Raw genomic sequence first — 6,000 nt, forward strand, 5'->3', positions numbered from 1 at the left:
CCATCATTAATATCACACTAGATGCTGATGATACTAATGTTATAAAGAGTCTCCTTGACTTAGCTACCAATCTATACGATACATACATTAGTATTGATTCTACAGTCATTGATGATATGAATGGTAATCCTGCTGTCCCTCTCTTGCCATCATCTGCTTTATTAGCATCAGTCTACGTAAAAGATGAAGTACCTCCATCTCTCCTGTACTTCTCACTGGATATGAATGCATCACAACTCATACTAACATTCTCTGAGACTATGGACTCATCTTCTGTTAACATCACTGGCTTTACATTACAGGACTCACAGTCAATGAATGCTACACTAGTAACACTAACTACTGGTACTGTATCAACCATAGACTCGACTAATATCATCATATACTTGAGTAAAGGGGATGCCAATACAATCAAGAGCTATCCTTATCTTGCTACATACATTAATGACACGTTCCTCTCCATCACCAGCTACAGTATCAGTGATATTGATGGTAATACTGTAGAGTCTATCATTGAAGAGAATGCTTTACTAGCTACTGGTTATACTCATGATGAAACTGATCCGCAATTGGAAGATTTTGTCTTAGACATGGATGAAGGAATACTCACATTAATATTTGATGAGACAGTCAACTCATCCTCAATAGATATCAATATACTTATACAAAGCTCACCTAATGTCAGTCACAGTGACTACTATAGACTGACCAATGGTATAGTTGAGACTGATCTTTATTCAACTCATATTCCAATCACTATACCTACCCCCACATTGAATGAAATAAAAGATATACCACTATTAGCTCAGTCAGTTAACGATACGTACATTAGTTTTGAGTCTTCACTTATTCAAGACATGAACAATAATTCTGTCATTGGCATCAGCTCTGAATCAGGTCAGCAATCTGGTCGTGTCATACCTGATACAACTTCACCAAACTTGCTCTCGTTTGATCTCAATATGGACAGCAATCTACTCATTCTTTACTTTGATGAGGTAGTTAATGTTGACAGTGTTGATATCACCACACTGACACTGCTCAACAGTAGTGTGGAGCCACAGTCATCTTACACTATAAGAGATGGTGCCACTTCATTTGATAACTCAACAATCATTGAAGTATTTATAATGGATAGTGATCTTAATGCCATTAAGCTAGACAGGTTCTTAGCTACATCAATAAATGACACCTTCCTCTCAATTTCTTCATCAACAGCTCAAGATATGGCAGAACTGCCAAATGATGTTGTGCCCACTGTAATCAATGTATCTAACTTCACTGAAGACACTACTAGACCCACTCTCAGTTATTGGTCGGTAGATGTCAATGAAGGTTTGATTACACTTGTGTTTGATGAGACAGTTGATAGAAGTACTCTCAATTTCACTGCACTAACAGTTCAATCAGTCTTCAATGCTACCAGCAATGAGAGTGAGTATTATACACTCACAACTGGGGAGTCCCCCAGCACTGATGGTCTCTCTATTGAGGTTATTATCAACAATACTGATCTCAATGTTATCAAGCAATACTTGAACCTGTTGAGAGATCGTAATTCATCATATCTCTCCTTCACTCAGTATCTCATTAAAGATATGAATGGTAATCCTGTTGAAGAGAAGCTCCTATCAGAAGGTGAGGGTGTGACTGTGTATGTCAATGACTCCACTGCACCAAGGCTCAGGGAGTTTTGGCTAGACATGGATGCTGGAATTATTACCTTCTCATTCTCAGAGACAATTGATGCTTCCTCATATAATGCCAGTGGTCTTACACTACAATCAGTATTCAATATCACTCATTCCTATCAGGCATACACATTCACTGGTGGGCTTGTCACTACAGTTGATGGCCCAATATTGGCTATTAATATCACTAGGGATGACTTGAATGAGTTGAAAAGGCTTGAGATAGCTCGTGGTCCTTACAGAACCTTCCTTGATCTCTCTCCTGATTTTATTAGTGATATTGAAGGTCATCAGATCATTCCGTTAGTGAATGGGATCAATGCTAGGATGATTATTAATGTTAATCACATCAGAGATCTCACCGGGCCTTACCTTGAAAACTTTGATATTGACCTGACAAGGGACATCCTAACCCTTTACTTTGATGAGACGGTTCGAACATCTACAGTAAACGTAACACAAATAACATTACAGAGCACTAGTGTCAGTGATGCTGTATCTTACAAGCTAACAGTTGATAGTGCTGTAATTACTGATGGTAACTATCATACCGTTGATATTTTACTTGGTAATAATGATCTTAATAATATCAAAAGAATGACCCAGTTGGCCACCTATGAGAATGATACTTATTTAAGTCACACGATTTTCCTGGTAAATGACATGAGGAATAATCCATCATTCTCTATAGAGTCTGATTCTGCTATTAAAGTACTCAATTACACTCAAGATATCGTCAGACCAGCTCTCGTGAGGTTCAATATTGATTTGTCAAATGAGACTCTAACACTCTATTTCAGTGAGACAGTGAATGCATCAAGTATTAATGCAACACAGATCACACTCCTCAACACTGCTGATGGATCTGACATTATGTACACTCTCACTGAAGGGTATTCACTGTTTGGGGATGACCCTGTCATTACCGTTCAATTATTCAGTCATGATCTCAATAATATCAAGCAGTACTTTACTCTAGCAACAGGTAGAAATGACACTTTTATTTCAATCACAAATTACACTGTGGTTGATATGAATGATAACATGGTATTATCTGTACACGAATCTAATGCTACACAAGTGACAGACTATCTTGAAGATCATGTCCGACCTCATTTGATCGGTTTTGATCTTGATATGGATGGACCCACTCTCACTCTGTACTTTACTGAGACAGTCAATGTACTGACACTCTCTTCTACTGAGCTTACTCTTCAAGATGGTGTGCTAGCTGATGATAGCTACACACTAACCAATGGAACATCCTACAGTATCAATGACACCTTTATTGTAATCAATATCACAGAGACTGACTGGAATGTATTAAAGCAGAACACCAGCCTTGCTACTGGCTATACAGATACGTTTGTTGTCATTACTGAGAATCTCATTGAAGATATGAATGGCAATAAAGTGGTGCCTATAATAGACTCACAAGCCTTAAATGTCACCATTCATACACGAGACACAACACCACCTGAATTACTCTCTTGGGACCTTGATATGGATACTGGGAAAATCTATCTCACTTTCTCTGAAACTGTTAACTCTTATTCATTTGACCCTAGCACCATCATCATCCAGTCATACTCAGTAAGTGATCCTAGTGCAATGTACACACTGACTGGTGGGAACTGGACTATGGAGAATATAACAGTCATCATGGTGGACATACTGAGAGACCTTGAAGCCACTCTTGATGACCTGAATGAGATCAAGAGGAACAGGCTAATAGCAACATCTGACAATAACACATACATATCATTCCCTAGTGGCCTCATTGATGACATGAATTACAACCCAATAGTCCCACTGCCTAATGGCATGGCTCAGAGAGTCACTGGATTCACTAACGACACGACTCCACCGTACCTTCATGCCTTTGATATTGATATGGACAGTGGGGCACTGATATTAACATTTAGTGAAATGATGGAGAGAGATACACTGGATGTCTCTTGGATTAGTTTGTTGTCCATGCCTCAAGTGTGGACTGAGATTGAAATTAATGTGACCAGTATTTGGGGCTTTCCCATACCAGTTAATGTAAGTATAAACTATCCAGTATTGAACTTGACTCTGTATGATGGTGACATACATCCAGTTGATTCACAAGTCTTTCATGTTCATCTCAAGTTTACTGATCTCAACAGGTTAAAGATACTTGAGCTATGCACACGTGATGCACAGACTAACGACTGCTACCTCTCCTTTCCTCCTGATCTTGTCTCTGATATGTCGGGTAATCCTGTCATTGAGAGAAGCAGTTTCAAACCAGAGAAGGCACGTTTCTATATCAATGACACTACTCCACCAATACTTACTGATTTCCTCTTGTTTGATCATCCTAATAACCTCATTCAGTTAGTATTCAATGAGACTTTTAATATTAGCACATTTGATCCAACAGCCATCACTCTACAGAGATGGGGTTTCAATGATTCTCTTGATTCTCCATTTGTTCCTCTAACATTAACTGGTGGCTATGCTTTTGAACAGGTTGATGATATAACCCTTCAATTCACACTCACTGATTACGATCTCAATAGAATCAAGCAAGACACAACACTCTGCTTTGGCTCCACAGGGTCTAGTTGCTTCATTCGTTTTACAAGCTCAATGATACAAGACATGTCTAGGAACAATGTTGAAGCACTTGTTGATCCAACAGGTGATGGACGTACTACACATGAGTTTGAATACAGTACAACACTAGTGAGGGACTCTATTGGTCCAATACTTGTCTCTTACTCTTTTGATCTTAATAATGGAAATATGACCCTGACCTTCAACGAGACAATAGAGTTGAGTGATTTCAGTGCTCCATCAATCACACTATACAGTGATGCTGTGAATGCCAGTGAGTTTTATACACTAACTGGACACAGTGCTGTTAACACTGACATTAATTGGATTTTTGTTGAGTTCATACTCACTCCAAGTGATATCATTGAGTTGAAGTATCGTGAGGAATTGGCCTATAGTACTAACTCGACTTACCTTGAGAACACTAATAACCTCATTGAAGATGTTGGTAATAATGATGCCCAGGCTATTGGGTCTGCTAATCGTCTCATTCTGTCAGACTTTATAGAAGACACTACCGACCCAATGCTTGACTGGTTTATATTTGATCTTGAGAGAAAGCAAGTTATTGTATCAGCTAATGAGCCAATTCTTTTAAGCTCGTTTGATCCAACAGGAATAACAATATCATCAGGCTCTAATGTATCAGAGAGCCTCAGTTACCAGCTCACTGGAGGCAGTTATGAGTATTATGGGAGAGACACATACCTCAAGAGGAGGGTAGTAGTGACACTAACCAGTAATGATAGCCTACAGATACAATTACAAACAAGTTTAGCTCAAGAGCAATCCAATACCTTCATTTCTATTACTAATGAGACCTTCACTGACATGAACGATAATCCTGTGGTCAGTACAGTGTCAGCAAGAGCAGCTGATGAATTCATTGCTGATGGAGCTGAAGTCAGTCTCACTAGTTTTACTATTGATATGGACACTGGTACATTGGACCTTACTTTTGATGATGTTGTAAGGCATGGGACATTTGATGCTACCAATATTGTGCTCCAGAATGCAAGAGAAATGAGTGATGTCACCAATTTCACTTCGTATCGTCTCACCAGTGGCACATTCACCGATTCTTCTAATGGCTATTACATTCATGTCATCTTCTCTATTGATGACTGGAATGCAATTAAAAAAGATCTTGATTTAGCTGTTGACCTTAACACTACATACCTGACTACTGTCCCCCTTCGTACACTCATACAAGATATGTCAAATAACATTAATAATCCAGTAATCCCTGGACAAAAAGCAATTGAATTCACTCCAGACACAACACCACCTGTACTGGACTATTTCTCCATTGATATGGATGAGGGGACTCTATCACTCACTTTCAATGAGACAATGAGAGCTAGGACTCTAGACATTACTCAGATTGTCCTAGGAGGTTACAGTAATTATAGTGAGACACCATTTGTGTATCAGTTGACTCGTGGTGAATCCACACAAACTGATTCTACAGTTATAACAGTTACCTTCTCTATTGATGATTTCAATGAGTTGAAGAGACTCACTCCAGGGCTTGCTACTGGTCTGACTGACTCTTTTATAGCATTTAACAATGAGACAGTTGAGGATATGAATGCTAACTCTGTAGTAGCTATTGATGATGAGGCAGCTAAGGCAATAAGTGGCTTTATTTCAGATGGTAAGAATCCTAGCTTGGTATCCTTTGATATTGATCTAACTGCTGAGATATTAACACTGACATTCA

Source organism: Amphimedon queenslandica, unplaced genomic scaffold, assembly GCF_000090795.2.
Source record: "Amphimedon queenslandica unplaced genomic scaffold, v1.1 AMPQUscaffold_13439, whole genome shotgun sequence".
Classification (NCBI taxonomy): domain Eukaryota; kingdom Metazoa; phylum Porifera; class Demospongiae; order Haplosclerida; family Niphatidae; genus Amphimedon; species Amphimedon queenslandica.